This window comes from Mustela erminea, chromosome 10 (assembly GCF_009829155.1).
Source record: "Mustela erminea isolate mMusErm1 chromosome 10, mMusErm1.Pri, whole genome shotgun sequence".
Lineage (NCBI taxonomy): Eukaryota > Metazoa > Chordata > Mammalia > Carnivora > Mustelidae > Mustela > Mustela erminea.
This window is the reverse complement of record NC_045623.1, coordinates 13,070,929-13,093,182: the sequence shown is the minus strand read 5'-3', so window position 1 is coordinate 13,093,182 and position 22,254 is coordinate 13,070,929. Positions and strand designations below refer to the sequence as shown.

The window sequence follows — 22,254 nt, the reverse complement described above, 5'->3', positions numbered from 1 at the left end:
ATATTAACTCGTGTTCTCCACGTAAAAATGCTATAAACTAAGTACTGTTGTAATCCCATTTTACAGACAGATACAGATACAAAGGTTAAGTAACTTAAGGTCACATAATCAATATTTTCTGGAATCATCAGGAAGTATTCTTCATTTCGTTCTCACCAAAAATACATGAGCAGAAATTGTCATTTATAACTATTAATACCATAGGAGTTAATCCCTAGAGTTTGAAGGCCATCTTGACTTGAGAAAATCCTGTTCTAGTTTCTTTATATCCCTTGTAGGGCTAAACAATCCTGACAAAAGCTGTTGGCCACAAAATCTGCCTTCGAAACCAGAAAATGCACTGTAGGGAAGAACTACTCCCTGCTTATCTGAATTTGGGAGAGTTGTGCTCACTTCTTGTGTTCATAAGGCACTTCTAGGCACTAAGTTGGGGATGGAAATATTGGGACATGTTTTTTAAAGCTTAATGTTAAGATCACCTGTATTCCAGGAAGTTCTGGGTGTCCTGGCGCCCATATTCCATGCTGTGAGATCTTTCGTTGTCAGAACTTGGACCTTATGGCCCCTACTCCACAGCAGCAGCTGGCAGTTGGAACTCCTGAACAGCTGTACCTCAGGCCTGATGTGACTCAGAAGAGTGGTGCATGCAGTGAAGGAGGCCTCTTAGATCATAATGACTGGCTTTATGTATCCACCTGCCTGGGTAGCCAGACCTGGGTGTTCTAACTGGACCTTGATGCTACTGCACTGGTGAACAAGATAGGCCTTAAATAAAGCATGAACTCAGTCTGTGGTGACCTCTGAGAGCTGTAATCTGCCACAGTGCCTCATGCCGTACAATATCGGTGACACCTGTACCCAAGTGAGACCAGGGGCTACCAATCCCCCTTCTGAGCTGTGTGTTAAAAGAGTGAAGCCTCCTCCCTCCCTCCAGCTTACCTTTCCTATAAACCATGAATTTAGATGTTATGCCTCTTGTACTCTGATAGGATTATTTTTATGGCCATAGAATAAGGTTATACTCTGTTGGGTAGGGTGGAGAGTTTTCCTTAAATAAGAGATTCTCATTATCAGTCATTCATAGAGGAAGAAGGTCCTCACACCAAAAAACTTGGAACATAGAATAGGTAGAAAGTGGCACTTGTGGGTTTAGCTTTTCAGGGTTTGAACTTAGAGGAGTTAAAAAATGTTGAGGGCCCTCCTTACTGATATGAAGGAAATGGCCTTTGCCACAGAGCTGCCTAGTAGGAGCCAGGCCAAGAGGCTTTCCTGGAGACCCAAAAGGGAAGGTAAATACTCTGTTTTGTAAGTCTGTTTTTGGTGCAGCATTCTGCTTTTCCCTGAATTTTAGTCAAGTTTAATCTGAATCACAGATTTGAACCAGAGAATCTTCAAGGACTAGGAAAAGGTAAGCAGCCCAGTATAAGATAAAAGGAGTAGAGCAGTATAGTAAAAGTGAGTCCGTACCCTTCTAGACCTCAGTATTTCAGATGTTTCAAATGCGCTTCATGAACCCTTTATAGCACTAACTACAGGACATGTTTGCTTGACATTTCTACATCATACGTTATTCAGTAATACAAAAGAAAGCAGAATTCTTTAAACTCCTAATACTTTGTTTCTAATCAGCATAAAGTGGAAAAACAAGGACAGAAAATTGTGTGGGGGTTAGAAAATGAGGAATGGACACGCAGTTAGGGCGGGGTGCCAAATACATATTGCAGCAGCTGGTTTGTTCCAGCTTGGATTCTGTGAAGCTGTTTAAGAAGCAGGTAAAAGGGGAGGATACCTGGGTGGCTCAGTTGGTTAAGCATTTGACTCTGGGTTTTAGCTCAGGTCGTGATTTCAGGGTTGTGAGATCCAGCCCACCTTGGCATCTGCACTGACGGGAAGTCTGAAGATTCTCTCCCTTTGCCCCACCCCCCTCGGCCATCTACTCTCTAAAATAAATAAATAAAGTTTTTTGGTGGTTTTTTGTTGTTGGTTTTTTTTTTTAAGTGAAGTGCTACCCACCCCCTAGTCTTCCTCATAGTGTCAGTGATAATTTATGTTATTTCCCCAAGGAAGAGTTTAATGTCACAACAGGAGTCGTAGTAACATTTGGCAGTCTCCTCCCTCTGTGAAGATTCTTTTTTTGTTTGTTTGTTTAAAGACATTCTTCTTTTAATGTCACCTTTGGCAGATCAGGATTTACAGTTTAGAGACCCGGTAGACTTCCTGACTACTTCTTCCACAATTTACAATTTTTTTATTTCAGGCCCATTTTGGTCACCCTGGCCACAGTGACTGAAACAGCTACATCCTCTGCAATGGACAGCCTTCAGCTTCAGATTCCAAGCAACTGCTTATAGACAGGTTCTTTTCTTTCTAGTGTCTTCAAACTCATGGTCTTAGTCTGAGACTCTAACTATCCTGCTTTGGCAGAGCCCTCTTTAAGTCTTCTAGGTATACAAATACACCTTCCCTGTTTACCACCACCAATCTTGTAGCAAGAAAGAAACTGGAAAATCTTATAATAGGGGAATACCCTTTGTACTATCCTATCAGCCTCCAGGACTGCTAGTCTACTCAGTACTTTAGGGCCAGAAGTGGAGTAAATCTCACCAAGCTCAGAATACACAATTTTGAGACAGTCATTGTTTTTACCACTCCCTCATCCCCACCATGCATACACACCTCATTATTTTGTCTTATGTATACTTACCATAGCCACATCAGTGGGAACCAGAATCTGGAAAAGTTAAATGCCAAAGGAAGTTAACAAGCGGCACAAAGACATAGATTACAAACAGGTAACACTCATTGGGGTAGCCATCCAAGTAGAAGCTGCATACAAACCCTGTCCTTTGTCTCATGTTCCATCAGACCCAAACAGGCTAGAAAACAATTTTTTGCTCCTGTTTCCAGTGAAAAGTGAAGTTAATCTGGAAGCCTTCTAACTCCATTTTGTATAACCGCTGTTGGTCATTCCTTTGACCAACCCAGGTATGAGAACACATTATGCATGAAACAGCTGAGATGTGCTTCAACCATAACATGGGAGTACATGATTCAGGCTATGTTGGCAACCAAGCCCACTTACAGAATCCAGTGGAATGAGATAGAGATGAATTCCGAGAATCCAAGAACTCTTCATTCATTGCAAACCATGCTCCTAAACCAAGGTTTTTCTACCAAGAACCTAGGGAAATCCCATCTTCTAAAACTTATAGGTATGTCGCTGAAATATTTTTAGCTTATAAGTACTTTAGAGGTGAGATTTAAACCTAGGTCTGCTTAACTTAGCCTATGCTAAAGCGAGGCTGTTTTCATTTTATTTTGTTCAGAATCCTCAGGTCATAGGGAAGATAGTGATGAGGAGGATAATAAGAGGTGGAAAATGCAGGGTTGTTTCAAAGTCCTAACCCTGACCATTCAGTGTTTGTATATGCTATTTCTTCTTCCTAGAAACACTTCATCCTTCTACGTAGTAAACCATGTACCTGACAACCTGGGGATGAAAGAGAGGCAAATAGACTAACAAAGGAGCAGTTTTAATAATTCTGTTGTATAATTCAGACTCTTCGTAATGCAATTTAGGATCCCCACTGATAAATGTGAATTAATAAGGTTTCATAATTTTATTTATAACCAGGTTCTTTCTACATAATTATTGTTTGTACTTGAATAAATTGCTTAGGAAGGCCATCTCCAAATCCAAATTGAATGTAATGTTTCATTTCCTATTTCCTCTATGGGGGTATGTGATTATTTTGGGAAAAGCATTGGTTTGAGAATTAAACTCCATGTCTTGCTCTTTCCCCTCTGGAAGACCTAGATCTCTCTTTTTTTAAACATATTCCTAAGTTACCAATCCATGGGAGGAGCCCTTAGTGGATCCTTTGAAGTATTAAAGACCTCAGGCAAACATGTATGTGGTCTTTGTATTTTAAAATTCAGGTATTCCAAAGTCCATGTATTGTCCACTCTTAAGAATGCAAAAGTTGCAGAATTCAGAAATAATCTCAACAGAATCAGAGAGCCATATAAACATGTTGTGATCTAATTTATACATTCTCCATGTAGAAAACTTTTCCTCAGGTTAGCAAAGCAAGTTAAATTTCTCCTTAATTTCCACCTGAGAAGAGAAAGCTGGGGGGAAGTGAGAGACAGGGTATATTTTAAGGTAGATTAGAAAGGCCTAATGTCTCAAGGGTAGATTTTCTATTGTATGTCGGAAGGAAGTTTAAATTACGTGTTGGAGTTTGGTGCGCCTTCCTGTCACTTTGGAAAGTTAACCTTTCCAGGACAATCTCTACCAGAAATTAGGCTTTCTTTTCAAAAAGATTTTTGCCCTCTCCTTTTCAGAGAGATTGTAAGACAGTTTTAATTCACTGAAGAACATTTCCCACCTTTTGATTATCCAGTACAGCTGTAGAACAGTTCCTTTTATTCCTCTTCCCCACCCCTTTATTTTTTTTCTTAATTTTCTTGTCTTTTCTTCCCCTTTTCATAGACTGGAAGGTATCCAAAAATAAAGGTGTTCAGAAGTGGAGGTATACATACATGAAGGCTAAGGACAGTTCCACATACCCAGGTCTCTAGGCAGTCTTCCTCCTGGCCTTTTCCTCTTGGCATTCTACCCTTGTCAGGAGGAAAAAAAAAAAAAAATTATATAGACTCCCACTCAAGTGCCTTACTTCCCTGAGAATTTTGATTCTTGTATTCAAGATGTAGGGGGAGTTTGGTTTAGATAGATTTTATGACACCAGATTTGTTGAAAAGCAATACACTTGTTTCACTTTATTTTAAATATTAGTGGTCTCTGTTTTTAACTTGTTTGGAATGAAGGAGCTGTGAACTTTTCTCAGCCTTTGATGCAGGACACTAGCTAAACTATCAAAAGATGCTGCCTCAAAAAAAAAAAAAAAAAAAAAAAAAAAAAAGATGCTGCCTCAAAGAAACTAAATATTTTTTTCTTTAACGATTTAACTTTCTATTCTCCTTCAAAATGAATCACTATAAACTTCTTACAAACAGGGACGGTTTCTCCTCTTGGTATCCAACAGATTACTTTATATAAAGGTACAATATGGCTGATAAAAACTTTCAGCTATTTTGAAGTGGTGAGTGTCATAATAAGAATGGTAATAAATAGCATTTAACATTTACATAGCAAATCTCCTGTGCCAGACACTGTTGTAAGCATTTTACATAGAACTGCTCAACATAAAACTACTTTTACCCAGTTGTCTTCAGTTTTTGGCAAAACTCTTTAAGAATCTGTGTACTATAGTGAATTCCACAATTCTGCTTTCATCTCCTCAAAAAGAATAACTAGAATTCCAGTGTCATCCCCTTATTATTTTGATTCCAATAAACTGTCATTTTTTAGATCCATGCTTGCTTGTTCCTAAGGCTTGACCTAACTGTGCAGTGTGATAGGTTGCTGGTTTGCTTCTCTTAGGACATAAGATAGTAAACAAAGCCTCAAGTAACTTTTCACTTAGTATAAACTCTTGGTTATTTTCACTGATATAGATGATACAGTAAATCTATTCATTTGAAGTCTGTTTGCCCTCCCTTTTACTATTTTTCAGAAAAATACCAGAACCAGCTTCCTCTGCAAATGTAGGGAGACACAGTTCTGCCTGGACTTATGATGAGGTTACATCCCAATAAACCTATTGTAAGTTGAAAATATTATAAATCGGGGTGCCTGGGCGGCTCAGTGGGTTAAGCCTCTGCCTTCGGCTCAGGTCATGATCTCAGGGTCCTGGAATCGAGTCCCGCATTGGGCTCTCTGCTGGGCAGGGAGCCTGCTTCCCCCTCTCTGTGTCTGCCTCTCCGCCTACTTGTGATACCTCTCTCCGTCAAATAAATAAATAAAATCTTTTTTTAAAAATGCATTTAATACTCCTAACTTACCTTAAAAGTGCTCAGAACGCTTATATTAGCCTATAGTTGAACAAAATCATCTAGCACAAGTCTGTTTTGTAATAAAGTGTTGCATATCTCAGGCAGTTTATTGAATACTGTACTGAAAGTGAGAAACAGAATGGCTCTGCAGGTACAGAATGATTGTAAGTGTCGGGTTGTTTACCTTTGTGATCACATGGCTACCATGTGATCACATGGAGCTGCAGCTCACTCCGCCTGCCCAGCATCACAAAAGAGACACATACTGCATGCATATCACTGGCCGTGGGAAAAATCAAAACTCAAAGTACAGTTTCTACTGAACGTATCACTTTTATACCATGGTGAAATCAAAAAATTCTAAGTCGAATCATCCTAAGTTGGGGACTATCTGTATAGGAAACTTCCTTGTAATAAAGAGTAACGGAAGGGGCGCCTGGGTGGCTCAGTGGGTTAAAGCCTCTGCCTTCCGCTCAGGTCATGATCCCAGAGTCCTGGGCTCGAGCCCCGCATCAGGCTCTCCGCTCTGCAGGGAGCCTGCTTCCCCCTCTCTCTCTACCTGCCTCTCTGCCTACTTGTGATCTCTGTCTGTCAAATAAATAAATAAAATCTTAAAAAAAAAAAAAAGTAACGAATTGGTTCCATTTAGAGATATAACAAAATGACAACAGCTTTTTGCCCAATTCAGCCTTCATTTCTGTTTTACAAAGCCATTTAGGGGTGCCTGGGTGGCTTAGTTTGCTGAGCATCTGCCTTTGGCTTGGGTCATGATCCAGCGTCCTGGGATCTAGGCTCCATGTTGGGCTCCCTACTCAGTTGGAAGTCGGCTTCTTCCTCTCTCTCCATCTCAAATAAATAAAGAAAAAAAAAAGTCATTTAGTAAGGGTACCTGGGTGGCTCAGTCGGTTAAGTCTCCAACTTGATTTTGGCTCAGGCCTTGGTCTTGGGGTCATGGGATTGGCCCCCGTGTCAGTCTCTGTGCTGGGCATGGAGCCTGCTTAAGATTTTTCCCTCTCCAAGGGGCACCTGGGTGGCTCAGTAGGTTAGGCCCTGTCTTCAACTCAGGTCATGGTCTCAGGGTCCTGGGATTGAGCTCTGCTCAGCAGGGAGCCTGCTCCTCCTGTCTCTGTCTGCCTCTGCCTACTTGTGATCTCTCTCTCTCTCAAATAAATAAATAAAATCTTTAAAAAAAAAAAAAAGAAAAGATTCTCCCTCTCCATAATCCCCTTCTCCCCACCCCAAAATATAGATAAATACCATTTAATCTCATGCAATTATGAAATTTCACTGTTTAGCAGTGAGAGGAAGGTTGATAAAACTGCCACTAGACTAGTTTGGGACCTGACATTAGCAGTAGAATTGGTGCTTTTCTTCTAGACCATAAGAGGTGTTTTTGCCCATGACTGGTAATTCTTTCACAGATTTGGGGGATGGAGGATAATCTGGTTTTACTTACTTAGGAATTTCTAAAGGACTAACCTAGAACCACTTATAAAAATGCTGTTCTTCTATCAACCAAAGCTCTTTTCTTGGCTATGTCACAATTCTGTCATTTCTGAAGATTTAAAGATATTGACCGTTTACAACCTTAAAGTTTGCTACTGTTTGGGCAAATACCACTGCAAGGCTTTAATGCAAGTTTAAGTTTAGTGCAAGTTTCAGATTCATTAAGATTCATTTTACTCAATTCATTCATTTATTTTTTATTCCATGTTTATTGAATACCTATTATGTGTAATAGGATTTTTATCATTCTATTTTTATTATTTTATTTTTAAAGATTTTATTTGACAGAGAGAGAAACAGCGAAAGAGAGAACACAAGCAGGGGGAGTGGGAGAGGGAGAAGCAGGCTTCCCCCTGAGCAGGGAGTCCAATGCGGGGCTGGAGCCAGATGCAGGGCTTGATCCCAGCTCCCTGGGACAATGACCTGAGCTGAAGGCAGACACCCAACCCACTAAGCCACCCAGGCACCACTTATTAAATTCTATTTTTAAATTGTTAATTCCTGTATATGGAATAAAATTTTTAAGGTACAAGGAATATATAGTGAAAAAGAAATCTTGTACCCCTGTTACCTAGCCATTCACCACACCTCAGAGTAAGCCAGTATTAATAGTAGCATTTTGTTACTTTGTAGCCTGCATATATTCTATGTATATAAAAATAGACACTTTTAAAATATATATATATATATAATGGTATACGGCATATACTGTTCTGTCCCTCTTTTTTCGCTTAACAGATTCTGAGATTTATTGTCTTTTGGTACATTAGATTAATTTCAGTATCACAACCAACACATTTCAATATTAAATTGTTAAAAAACAGGATGTCCCCCAAAAAACCTTAAAGTGATATCCTTAAAATCATTAAAAACGGTGTTTGTAACAAATCAAATTTATCACAAAGATTTGTCTTTTCTAAAAAAAAACCAAATTCTGAAAATAGTTATACACATGAAATAACCCAAAACATGAGAAATTTAAAAAGAATAACGTATATTGAGAAAAGTATAGATGCAGGCTCAGAAAATGGTAAAGGGACAAGTTGCATGAAGATGTGCTTTGTTATTCTGAACCTGGCCAATGAGTTACATGTTGTTCTTTTGAATGATCAGCTATCTACAGTAACCTGCTCAGCCAGTATGTCAGCCCAGCAAGGGGGTTCTGTGTCTTTCCTGTGTCTCTAGCTTAGTATTTCTTCTAAAGCCTCTTTAAAGAGTACCACAATTGTTACAGCCACTGAAGGCCATTGTTCTGTGTTTTTCTTAATGTTGTGGTGAAGGTAGCCACTTCCAAGGTGTTTGCCTGTTTATTTATCTAGCTAGTCCCCCAACCCAATGTGATGAATGTAAATCTTTTGCTTTGCTGCCATAATTTTGATACATATTTTGTAATAAGTTGCACATTTAAAATTGAACACCTGCAGAATGCTAACTTTCTGCCAGTTTATTCAGTATTGCCCTGCCAGTGTTTTAAGATTTGATGTTTCAGTGCATAAAAGTAATGAGTCTTAGTATTTTATTCAAAATACTTCATTATTAAAATGTTGTTGGAGAAGGTGCTCCAGAATAGCGCCCTAAAATGACTAAGTGCTGTGGGATTTAAAAAGCAAAACAAGGGGCGCCTGGTGGCTCCATGGGTTAAAGCCTCTGCCTTCGGCTCAGGTCATTATCCCAGGGTTGTGGGATCGAGCCTCACATCCGGCTGTCTGCTCTGAGGGGAGCCTGCTTCCTCCTCTCTCTCTGCTTGCCTCTCTGCCTACTTGGGATCTCTGTCAAATAAATAAATAAAATCTTAAAAAAATAAAAAGCAAAACAAAATCATAAAATGATTTGTGGGTAGGCAGGAGGAGAACTGTAAAAAGAAAAAAAAAGAAGAGGGCAACTGGGTGGTACAGCTGGTTAAACAGCTGCCTTCGGCTCAGGTCGTGATCCTGGAGTCGAGGGTTCAAGTCCCACATCAGGCTCCCAGCTCCATGGGGAGTCTGCTTCTCCCTCTGACCTTCTCCTCTCATGCTCTCTCTCACTGTCTCTCAAATAAATAAAATAAAAACCTTTAAAAAAAAAGAAAGAAAGAAAAAGAAAGGACATTAATTGAAGTTTTGGTCTGGGACCTTAATTATAGTGCGATTGGGCGCCTGGGTGGCTCAGTGGGTTAAGCCACTGCCTTTGGCTCAGGTCATGATCTCGGGGTCCTGGGATCGAGTCCCACATTGGGCTCTCTGCTCAGCAGGGAGCCTGCTTCCCTCTCTCTCTCTCTCTCTCTGCCTGCCTCTCCATCTACTTGTGATTTCTCTCTGTCAAATAAATAAATAAAATCTTTAAAAAAAAAAAAATTATAGTGCGATTATGATCTCCAAAAACAACTTTGAATCTCCCTGAATCTGCAGGGCAACATCGAAAATAATGAGGAACTTGAAGTGTCTCCCAAAAAAGTGAACAAGTCGAAAAATGAATAAAGTAATGGAAGTAGACAACAAGAACAACAGAAAGAAATGCAAATGACCAAAACAGAACAAAAATGTTCAGTAATAATTAGATATGGATATTGACGTTCAAATAATGGATACTGAATTATAAAGCCTGCGACCTCAAGGGTTTTTCACATGGTATAGTGCCAAAGATTTCTTTATTATTACTATTAGTAGTAGTATTTAAAGATTTTATTTATTTACCTGACGGAGAGAGTGAGAGCACAAGCGGGGAGCAGTAGGTAGGGGAGAGGGAAAAGCAGGCTCCCTGCGAGCAGGGAGCCTGATGACAGGGAGCTTGATCCCAGAACCTAGGGATCATGACCCAAGCTGAAGGCACACACCCAAACTACTGAGTCATCCAGGTGCCCCACAAAGATTTCTTTAAATTATAAAACGTGTTTTACAACCTCCAGGATGTCTGGAAAAATCAGCACTCATAAATTTCTAGTAGGAATATCTCTAGTTATGAAAAATTGTTCTTAGGAAATAACCACTTATTCTTATACAAATTTGTTCAATGTTATTTATAGCACAGATTAGAAATAACCTAGATGTCTAACGATAATAGATGAGTTAAATTGTAGTATTTAATAGTTGATTACAAATGCAGCATGAAGAAAAATTATGCTTTAGAAGAATGTGAGGAAATCTTTATGATATTATTGGTAAAGCAGGTTTCCAAACACTAAGGGAGGGTGGGAGGATTAGGGTGGCTGGGTGATGGACACTGGGGAGGGTATTTGCTATGGTGAGTGCTGTGAATTGTGTAAGACTGATGATTCACAGACCTGTACCCCTGAAACAAATATTGAATTATATATTAATTTTTAAAAAACTAAGTACAAAGTGATCACAATTTTATTTTTTAAATAAATAAATATGCATTAAAATATGGGCACTGAAGTAATAAAAGATTATAAGTCAGTAGTGGGTTATAGAGAAGTATTTATTTTCTTTTTATCTTTATTTGGATATATTTTATAGTCTTCAAGTGGTGCCATGACTACTTCGGGAAAAGAAAAAGGCAGACATTCTATATAGAGAGCTTTTTATTTTAAGCATCTGTGGTAAGTGATTTAAAAAAAAGAAACCAAACTTGAAAAAATTGAGCATTCCGCATACAACAAGGATGACAAAAGGGAGAGTTTGCTTGTCAGATGAAATCACAGAAAATTCAAACTGGAGGATGTTTTAGAAATAATTTAACTCAACTCCCTCTATTTTAAAGATGAAAAAGTTAAGTCCAAACTTACCCAAGACCACAAAGATAGTGTTTAGAATCCAAACAATAGTTGGATTTTCTTATTCCTAAAATCTTTATCTCATCTTTCTTCCTTTCTACTTATGTATTATAAAGCAGTATTTGTCAACTATGGTCTTTTAAGTCTGAAAAAAAGAAAAGGAAAAACTTTAGGATAAAGAGAAAAAACATTAGGAGAAAGGATATGTCAAATAACATGGTAGCATAGCTTTTCTTCCTATTTTCGAATTAACATTTGCCAAGAAAAAAAAATACACACTTTGTACTTTTCTTCAGAATAGCCCATACAACACATACAATGTGTTTGTCAAAGAATATAGTATACACTTATATTCGAAAAGGAACATCATGTACATATCTTGTCATACATTTGTACATCCAACCAATATTTATTGAGTACCTGTCATGAGACAGACACCGCTATACTTGAATATAAAGTGGTACTTGAAACAGACCCCAAACCTGACTTGGAGCATACAGTCTAGTATATAATAGTCTCTACTAAATTATATATTAAAAGTCAGCAATCATGTCTTACTCAGTACAATGAATATAGATTTTCTTTGAATATAGACTAAATGAATTAATTTCCCACAAGTTACTTTGCCCTAAAGTAAGAAGTTTATTACTACTTCAGGCATTATTACTTGTGGCAGTTGAAGAATAATGTGGACTCACTCACTACTAAGTTTAGCATGCTTCTTCCCAAGCCAATTTGTCTTTCAAATCACTCCAAATTGGGCCTAATGTCTGGTTATGAAAAGATTTCTGACAAAAAGTCTTGCAAATGTGGCCACCCTGTGATAAAACAAGCAGCCTTGATGCTCAGAGACTGCTGTCATTTAGATTAGAACAGATTACTGTTATTATTGTGATTTTGTTCTTTAAAAAGAAAACCCTCTGAAATTTGTTTTACAGTGGTTTTCATAATTGTATGAGATATTTGGGAAAGTAATCGGAGATTACATGACCCAGCATTTTTAGAACAAGTAACAGATTTCAACACCAACACTTAGTAGAAATCTCAGGTAGTAATCTCTTAATAGTAATACATTTTTAAGTGATCAGAATATCAGAAACTTTTACATTTTGGGAGATTAATTGGTATGCAAACTTACCATTTCTTGACATCTCCGTCATTTTAGAAACTGCTCTTGAATCAAAGAATCAAAGCTAATAAGGGTTTTCCTGTTACCTCCCCTGTAAATAACAGATTTTTCTACCTTAATTTCTCTGGGGACGGAAACACAAAATGAAAGGCAAAGACATTTGCTCTCCTAAGGTCTGGTCTACCTAATGGATAAAGTGGCACTTACCTGGGACTTCCAAGAGTTAGCCTCTACTGTGTTCTCCAAAGGAAAGAGAATGGATGTCCTCTGGGCTTACAGAAACAGGGGAAGACAGCAGCTATAAGTGACCTTGTGTTCTGATATGGTCCTGGCATCTGGACAGACTCTTTTTGGTAGCCTGTGCTTTGTCACTTTCTAGCAAGTACAGAGGCTGGGCACCATGAGATTCCAGGCCTCCTTGAGGGTAGGAGGAAGGTATCCCCATAGTCTGAGCATTTGGTTGTCCGTCACAGATGAACTTTCGAGTCCAGTTAATGAGCAGGCACCATGCCAGGAAGAGATACATGAGCTTGGACCTCGAAGGGTATGTACTCTGAAGCTGAAATCATAAACCAGAACATCTGATGTGTGTCTCATACACAATGAGGGAGGGAGGGCTGTTGATGGAAATGTCACACGCAGCTGCTTTTAGCGCTTGGCTCTCACTGAGGAAGCTTCCCCCTCTGCCGCTATACCCCACCCTCTTCCTGCATAAAAGCCATTTAGGGCTCTTTAGTTCTTATCCTGTGTGCTGTGAAACAGGCTGAAAATTTATATCTGTTACATCAGTCAGGTTCATTGCTGATTGATGTACCTGACGGACTATGGGAGTGACTGGCTCAGTCAGCTATGTTTGGGTCAGGAAAGAATCTGCCTTAGAGAGACAATTGTGTGCCATGCTCTGTAAGGTAAAGGATATGACTTAAGGTCCTAACTAAGGGGCTTGTTAAACAGCATCCTTTGAACAAGTCACTTTCTTCTACCACTTCTCTGGTTATGTGATTAAGCATGTAATCCTATTGAGATTTCCTAGTGGGGTTGTGAAGAGAAGCTATTCCCTCCATCTGGAATTCTTTCCTTCGCTTTTCCATGCCAAATTCTCCTTCTGCCCTGGATTGAAATCGAAACATCGGTTTCTTGAGATCTTGCCTTAGACCCTACTTTCTTCCTGTTGGTACTGCTGAAAACGAAGAAATTTTCCAGTTCACTCCATAGCATCTGTGACTTACCCTTTTGCAACCTATGTCATGCTTATTACAATAGTTCAGTGGCTGTTTTCCCTATTAGACTCAAAGTCCCATTGGGGTAGGACTCAGTATCAGTCTTTTGCACCTGAATCTCCCGCACCAAGCATTGTGCATGCACATATTTGGTGCTTAATAAACATTTGTTAAATAAATTATGAATTACATCTTATAATAACTTTGAGACTCCTTTGTGAAAACCAAATATTGAACTTTTTGTGCTGTCCTATCATGCAGATAACGTTAGGAACGGGTGTGTTGAATTAGAGCCAAAAGGGCGGCAGGTAATGTTAAGAAGGGGTGTTGAATTAGAGCCAAAAGGCAGCTACTTATTGTGCTTTCCCCATGCCTGACTGCTGTTTGCCTTCTCATATCACCACAATCTGAATTCTTATCATGATGGCAAATTGTTCCCAACTCCCTAAGCGATCATTTCTAGGAAGATTGCAGTCTGTGTTCATTTTTTAAATGAAACTAACCATCCAAACTGGCTTTTAGAGTCGAGTGTTGTATTTCCTCATATTTTAGTCAATTTAAAGAATCATTAAGCTCCCAGAGAAAAGATTTCTTATAATATTTGTAATTACATTTGAGAATGAGTTTGCCAACTTCAAATAAATTCTTATCAAAATGTCTTCTTATCAACACTAGGTGTTTCTGAAATGTTAACCTGAACTTGAATATCTTCATTTTTTCTGAAAGCTTTTCAGATTCGTAGTTGAAATGAGGAAAAACAGCTTCAGATTCCATTTATTCACTGACTTACTCATTTAATAATTGGTAGTGAACACTGCAAGCCAGACACGATTCTAGATATTTGGGAATATCAGTAAATAAAACAGATTATTGCTCTCAAGAAATAATTATAGGACTATTGTGGTATGGACAGTAGTTAGCAAATATTCCGTTGCTGCTCTGCTTTTCCTAGCCTCCCTTCAGGTAGGTTGGGGTCCTGTGATTACTTCTGGCTGATGACCTGTGAACGAAGTGATTTGTATCACTTTCAGACTGAACAAGTTATAAGCTGATATGCCTCCCCTAACCCTTTTTACCCTGTCACAAGCTTGGAGGTTACATACTGCACATGGTATAGCTATATGACGGGAGAATCTGAGTCCCGTTGGCTACTGAGTGGAGTGGAACCGCACACGGCCTTCACCGCCTGCCACCCTGTGCTAGAGATAGGACATGCATGAGATAGAAACTTTCATTGGTTAAGCCACTAAGGATTCAGGGTTTGACCTCTGGGACGGCCAGCATTTAACTATCCTGAGTAACACAACCCGTATTACTTATTTAACATGTTTTATGTGCTAGGCGCATTACTAGGCTGTTTGTAATAGTGATTTATTATTGTTAAACAATTCACTTTCCTTGCCAAAAGGGAGATATATTCAGTATTTATCCTGAACTACTGTATTCATTCTCATCAAAGCTGCTTTTTTTTTTTTTTAAGATTGATATCAACCTTGTAATTTTAGAGGGGAAAAAAGGATTTTTGGCTTATTCTAGAGGTCTGAATTAGGGTGAACCCTTATGCTGATTCTGTGGCTGTTTGAGTAGGTTATTTCATCTGTCTTATTTTTCCCATAGATAAAACTGGGGCTAATACTCTGCTCTTGATACTACAAGGTTATTATGATGACCAAAATGAGTTAATAGGTAAGCCATGAAGCACTTATACAAATATAATATGACCATTCTCATTGAATCTAAGACACCACAGATTGTAGGGTTCACCATTATTTTTTATTCCACTGAGAAAAAAACTAATGAAACAAATTAACCTGTGGCACAATACTTTCTTATCACTCAGCCCTCATTAAAGGGCTTTTTTAGATTTATTTAAACATTTTTTTATCATATATAAAAGCTTTGCATTGAAGGGAAACAATTCAGCTAAGGTAGCCCAAAATGTCTTCATATTCAGAGTCTGTCTTCTGAATCACTTTTCAATTCTGAAAAGTTGATGTACTGTGTTTTTCAGTACAGCATTACCCTCGTGCCATCAAAAAGGAGTTTGCAGGGGTGCCTGGTGGCTCAGTCCGGTAAATGTCTGACTCTTGGTTCTGGCTCAGTTCAGAGTCTGCTTGAGATTCTGTCTCTCTCTTTCTCTCCCTCTGCCCTTGCCCTACTTGCGCTGCCTATAAATAGATAGATTGATAGATAGATAGCTGGCTAGCAGTGGCAGTGCAGCAGTGCTGAGGCAGGGCTCCCTTTTCTTTTGAGATTTTCTTCTAGCCTTCTGACATCGATTCTGCAAATTTTGATGTTGACACTGTTGTACTTACAGGAAGGTGTCAGTGTAAGGTTTTCAGCCAACAAGGATTCGTATTTCTTGTGCAAATGTTGCTTCAGTGATTGACTGAAGTGTCCTTGGGTTTCAGTTGTCCAGTCATTCCACCAGGAGTAACAACCAAGTTTGTAGGTAAGCAGACAAAAACGACTTCAAAAGTGCTAAGCAGCAGAAACAGCTGAAAACCGTCAGTTGCCTCAATTACAGAGATGTTAGGGGTGTCTGGGTGGCTCAGTCAGTTAAACTTCTGCCTGTAGCTCAGGTCAGGATTTCAGGGTCCTAGGATCTAGCCCCTCATTGGGGTCTCCACTCAGTAGTGGGTCTGCTTCTTCCCCGCCAATAATCTTTCTCCCTTTCGCTCGCTCTCAAATAAAATCTTTTTTTTTTTTAATTTATTTATTTGACAGACAGATCACAAGTGGGCAGAGAGGCAGGCAGAGACAGAGAGAGGGGGAAGCAGGCTCCTGAGCAGAGAGCCCGATGTGGGGCTCAATCCCAGAACCCTGGGATCGTGACCTGAGCTGAAGGCAGAGGCTTTAACCCACTGAGCCACCCAGGTACCCCTCAAATAAAATCTTTTTTCTGGGGTGCCTGGGTGGCTCAGTGGGTTAAAGCCTCTGCCCTCTGCTCAGGTCATGAACTCAGTGTCCTGGGATAGAGCCCCGCATCGGGCTCCCTGCTCAGCGGGGAGCCTGCTTCCTCCACTCTCTCTGCCTGCCTCTCTGCCTACTTGTGATCTCTGTCTGTCATATAAATAAATAAATAAATCTTTTAAAAAAAAATTTTTTTTTCTGAGATGTTAAAAAGTGAAAATACATGTATCTTGGAATAACTAAAATACTGGATTTGAGGTTTTTTCTTTACAAATAAAGATATAGAATATCTTTATATCATATCTATATTCCTAGTATCAGCTATGCAGGAGCTCATAGATCATTCTTTGATCTCCACCTCATTATTAGCACTCTGATCCAGGCCTTCACAACCTTTAGTCTAGCACAGTGCAGTAAGAAGAGGCTGGGTGCAGGGCAAACAAAACAGGCTTTGGGGTCTGAAGACCTGAGTCTGACTCTCAGCCCTGCAATTTTTCAAATGTGCCACTTTGGGGGTCAAGGTACTGCTCTGGGAGCAATAACTAGTTCACGAGGTTTTAGGGGGGATTTAATGTAAACAAAAGCAGGTTGTAAACTGTGAAATCCACATGCCAAGGGAGGGAGTGCCAGGGACTGTGCTGGGTACTTTGCATCCTTATTTCATTTGATCTGGCGTGAATGTTAAGGCATGTAGTGTCTTGACAGTCGCCTTGGTGTCTAATCCATGTAATGCTTGCTATATTAATAAAATACCCCTTTCATTGCCTCATACTTTAAAGCTGAAATCTTTGGATCAAAAACTAGTAGGCGACCAAGAGCCCTTTGCACAGCTGTAGCCTCTCACTTGTTTCTGCTTTGTAGCCCAGAAACATTTGAAATAAGAGACCCTTGGGCTACCAGCGTACCATCTTTGTGACTCTGGTGCCAAAACTAGCCCCAGAGGGCCATACAGAAAGTTTTTAATTGATGGTAAAAATTCCAAAATGAATCAGATCCAGGGTGTGGATCTAAACAGGCATTAGGCAATTTTCAGATTCAGGTGCATGGAAGGTTGACATCCAGAAAACATGGCCATAGAAACCAGAGGCCCCAGTGACAAGGAGATAGTTTGTGGGGCTGTAACTCTATTTTGGGGAAGGAAAGTTACTAGCAAGAAATTTAGTACTGAGGAATAGAGATAGAAGGTAGGAATCTCCCCAAAACCCGATTACCTTTGAGACTGACTCTTTGAACTAATGATCCATTCCCTTCATGTTCTTCTAGCAGGAAGAATTGGGATACTTGAACCGGAGCAAAGCTTAATCTACAGGTTAGGATGATAGATTCACGCTCAAAGGCCAGAGGATATGAACAAAACACATTGCTACACCATCTATGTGAAATGCTATCTTGAAATCCTAATGGGGGAGATGAGACAGAGGAGGGTGCTTTAGCAATAAACTTTTGTATGTTTCAAATATCCACAAGATAGAGAACTTTGTGAAGACACAAAGGAGCAAAGACCTACAAAAATTAGGGAACTTCCAAGACCCATCTCAAGACTATCTTCTCTAGGACACCTCCAACAGCAATGCTATAATGTTTAATTTGTAATTCACTGTAATACTCATATTATTCTCTGACTAGTTTGGGAATGCATATGTTGAATTCCCATTAGGATTTTAATAATTTCTTTTTTTAAGAAAAGATTTTATTTATTTATTTGACAGAGACAGCAAGAGAGGAAACACAAGTAGGGGGAGTGGGAAAGGGAGAAGCAGGCTTTCCACAGAGCAGGGAGCCCGATGGAGGGCTCGATCCCAGGACCTTGAGATCATGACCCAAGCCAAAGGCAGATGCCTAATGACTGAGCCACCCAGACACCCCAGGATTTTAATCTTGAGGTCAGTAATAGTATTAAAAAAATACTCTCTAAGGGCGCCTGGGTGGCTCAGTGGGTTAAGCCTCTGCCTTCAGCTCAGGTCATGATCTCAGGGTCCTGGGATCGAGCCCCGCGTTGGGCTCTCTGCTCAGCGAGGAGCCTGCTTCCCTTCCTCTCTATCTGCCTGCCTCTCTGCCTACTTGTGATCTCTGTCAAATGAATAAATAAAATCTTAAAAAAAATTTTAAAACTCTATGTACAATACCTGACATAATGCTATGTATTGCTAAGAAAACTTATTAATGTCACCCTTTCCTATTTGAATCTAGCGGAGATTATATCTTGCTATGATTGCTATAAAGGTGAGAACCCAGATAACTTTTTGCCATTCAGCACATGTTTTTCCATGAACCCAACCACTCCAGAAAATCTATCTTATTTGCAGAACTATTGCAAAATCTGACACTCCTCTTCACTTCACTGGAATGCCCTTGTAATTGCCAAAAGTTGCCTTGCCTCATGGAAATTCTTGGCCAGAAACCTATGGATTCCAGCCCTTGCAGCTGTTGACCCCAATTCTCCTATAACATCAAATCAAACAACAGTTCTTAATGACCTACTGAGAACAGGCCCTGAGCTAGTTGTCATCGAAGGTATAAAGATATGATCACTGCCCTCAGGTAGTTTACAGTATATATAAAACAATCATGAACATTTAAATACCAAGTAAAGGCTATGTGACGGTTATGAGCAGTAGGAGGGAGAGCAAAGGCAATCCTTTGCAGGGAAATGCAGGGAAAAAAATGGCAAAGAATTCACTGCAAGATGAGGCACGATTTCTGCCCCTTCTATCTAGAAAGCTAAGAACCCAGTGTAGGAACTCCTCATGTCCTGTTCTTTTTTGTGTCACTGTTTTGAAGTACATTTATGGAAAAGATCTGGTGTCCTTGTCCCCTACAAATCTTTCTTTCTCTTTTTCTTTTTTTCTTTCTTTCTTTCTTTCTTTTAGAGCATGACAGAGAGCATGTGCAGAGGGGAGGCAGAGGGAGAGAATCTTAAGCAGGCTCCATCTCACAACTCTGAGATCATAACTTGAGCCAAAATCAAGAGTTGGACATTTAACCAACTGAGCCACTCACGCACTCTGTCCCCTACAAATCTTATGTGTACTGGGGGATGCCTCCTGGATTTTAGATTCTTACCTTTTGACCTGAGGTTGCTCAGTGGCACCTTTGAGATTTTTGCCTTGGGAAAGCTTCACCTCCTCTCTGCTACTAATCCTATATGTTAGAGCATAGACTCTTTTTGGTTTTTTTCTGCATAAACTCTATGCCCAACATGGGACTTGAGCTCATTACTCTCAGGTCAAGAGTCACATGCTGTACTGACTGAACCAGTCAAGTATGCCTACTCTTTTGGTCTGGTTTTAAGTTTATAGATCTGGGGACCTTAGACTGGTATTATGCCACAAAAATATATTTATTCATATTGCCACAAGAGTTACTCTCTTCTCTTAGGGTGGTGGGCCAGGATATATATATATGATTTCTACGTATCCTCATCATTCTGCCTAGAATACAGTCTTCCTGAAACAGTCTTTTCTTCTGAGGTGAAGAGACTTTGTCAAAGGTAGTGCAACAGCCACTGTCCCTATTCCTTCACCTCATTTTCCCTGTCCCCTCCCTACCCTCCCTTGGCGACCTCATCTGTTTCTCTATGCGAATGAATGTTATCCCATTCCAAGTCTTCAATCAATGTGTTCTAAAAGGAGAGAAAGCCTAAGAGTATGAGTCAACTTTATTCCTGGTACTGAACCCTGTTTGTTCTCTTGTTAGTTGCCCTGAGGAACAGGGAAGAGAAGTTCAACTTCTGTTTCTCTTGCTATTAAGGAGAAGTGAATGGCAGTCAACCCACTTCATGAAATTAAAAGAGATCCCTTTAAGGGAAAGTGTTAACACACTGAGCTCCTGTTACATGCACATAGGTCATTACAAAATATTTTCTTATGCTGTCTAACATGTTACAGTTCATCTTGGTGTTGGCTTCTGAGGCCATAAGAGATTCAGACTCCCTCAGCCGATCAATAGGCATAAGGCTAGTGGCCTGGTAGGTGAGAGTTCTCACCTTTAACTTTTCCAGGTGTGGAGAGTACAACAGTGACTTGTCCTTACATGCTCGCCTTTTATTGCAGTGATTTCTGGGTACACCTGTCTCTGTTATAGTGTGGTCTTCTTTGAGGAGAAAAGCCCTTCCTCATTCATCTCTGCTCCCCTTCACATCATCAGGTGGTGCACTGCACTTGCCAGTGTTCAACAGATGCCTTTGAATCGATCCCTCAAGCAAGCCTTGCTAAAGTGGCAGCCTGTTGCCTGGCTTTGTGGAAGTCTTTCAGCTGTGTGCGCCAGCTCTCTAAGTATTAAAAATCACAACACCAACAGCAACTATCGTAGGAGTTACCTGTGGCAGCCACGAACAGCAATTCTCCTGACAGCCAGTGACAACAAGAGAATGGGAAGGAGTCATGCTGGGAGTCATCTGGAACCCAGCTCACGCAGAGCTAGGGAGCAGCTCCGAGGAATTACATCCAGAACAGAGCTGCTGGGAAACACCCACATTCAACAACAGCATCTCTTGACTTTCGGTACTCAGCAGGCAGCCTTCTGAGAGACCTTGCTTTATGTGTTACACAGTGAGTGAGAAAGTGGAGACTCTCTGTGGCCCCAGCCTGTAAACTGGAGAGACTCCCTGACACAAAGATTGCTGAGAGACTGAGCAGATGCGATAGGAATGTCTGTGTTCTTCCCTGACTGCCTATTTTGGCCATCTCCCTGCTTTTAGTCTCTGCAGTGGAGGGGTCAGAGGCTTGAGCCAATCCAAAGATACAGGAGAAAGATGTGGAATCTACCTCAATGGGTAGGGCCAATTAAGACAAGAAGGGAGTGCACAGAGAAGAATGTTCAGAAAACAAACTTCTTGCAAGAATCTGGAGTCATAAAGGGGCCAAGTCGTCCTACTCAGTTAACCCCTAAACACTGATGGGAACTTCATTTTAATGTATGAATACTGGGGAGAGGTGGGCTATGGTAAGAAATCATGGTATCTTGAGTGAGTAGACTTGATAGTCTAGTTTCCTGGTTGGCTTTCAGAGAAGAGACTTAGTAACTATCTTGACTTCCCTGATCAGCCCTACTCCTCTCTCCCAGCATCATCTAGAAAGCTTTTCAGGAAGAGGCTGTGGAGTCATCAACTCCATCCAGTGTTTTGTGTCCAGGCTCTGGAAACTCTGGGGCTCCCTGGGATTCTTAACATGCTATAGAAGGGAACCAGGAATGGTAGGCCCTGAAACCCAAGGGCTTCAGTTCTTGTACCTTCCAGTAATGCTGGGAAAATCCCAACCCCACCCAAATCCTGCACCCTGCTCCCTGCTTCCTACCCCGGTGCTCTGCCTTTGCTTTGAGTCCAAAGAGACATACACCTCACCTGCGGAAGGAGAGGAGAGGAGTTTGTCCACACTATTTTTTCCTAATGATCGGCTGTGCGTGACTGCTGTGTGGCACGCATACACAGTGAGGCATCCATTCCTTGCCTTGCGGTTCTGAAGTTACCCTTAGCCCGAAGGTTCTGGGGTAACTGCCCTTCTTTTAAGTCTTGGCTGTTGTAGCTGGTAGGGCTTCCAACCTGTTTGGTTCCAGGCATTCCATACTGTTATCAGCAGGAGACTCCTAGGCATTCTGGAAGCTCTGCTTGAGAGAAACAACGGCTGCTGTTGCCTTAGCTGCCTGGACCTGCAGCAAAGAGCCAAGAAGAAAATCATTTCACACCCTGTACACTGAATTCCCTCAAAGTTGGCATAGCCAGGCCATCGACAGAGCCATGTAAATCTTCAACCAGCCCGTTTCTTTCACTAGTTACGGAAACAGTGTTACCTTTGAGATTGTAGTAGGTGGGTGAAAATTGCTGACAACAGTCTCTGTTTCTGAAGCTGGAGAGCCAGCCAGCAAAAGTTCCATAGAGG

At 40.4% G+C, this 22,254-nt stretch overlaps 1 protein-coding gene and 1 long non-coding RNA gene across 5 annotated transcripts in view; both read right to left on the bottom strand.

Annotated features, from left to right (window-relative positions):
- The window catches only part of SLC16A1 (solute carrier family 16 member 1), a 56,383-nt gene extending 53,402 nt beyond the window's left edge, over positions 1-2,981 (bottom strand). For both annotated transcript variants that reach the window (XM_032301452.1, XM_032301455.1), the window contains exon 1: positions 480-2,981. The gene's annotated coding sequence lies outside the window, so the exon portion shown is untranslated. The remainder of the gene's footprint in view (positions 1-479) is intronic.
- Positions 2,982-4,566: 1,585 nt separating this feature from the next.
- On the bottom strand, positions 4,567-21,892 carry LOC116566857. Of its 3 annotated transcripts, none has more exons than XR_004276032.1 (4): positions 15,781-16,159; positions 12,453-12,804; positions 11,129-11,261; positions 4,567-4,618 (listed from the first exon to the last, which is right to left on the bottom strand). It is a non-coding gene; the product is annotated as an uncharacterized LOC116566857 (long non-coding RNA). The 3 variants fall into 3 exon arrangements; XR_004276031.1 differs by lacking the exon at positions 15,781-16,159 and adding an exon at positions 21,720-21,892 and having other exon boundaries at positions 4,571-4,623; XR_004276030.1 differs by having other exon boundaries at positions 4,571-4,623.
- Positions 21,893-22,254: the final 362 nt, after the last annotated feature.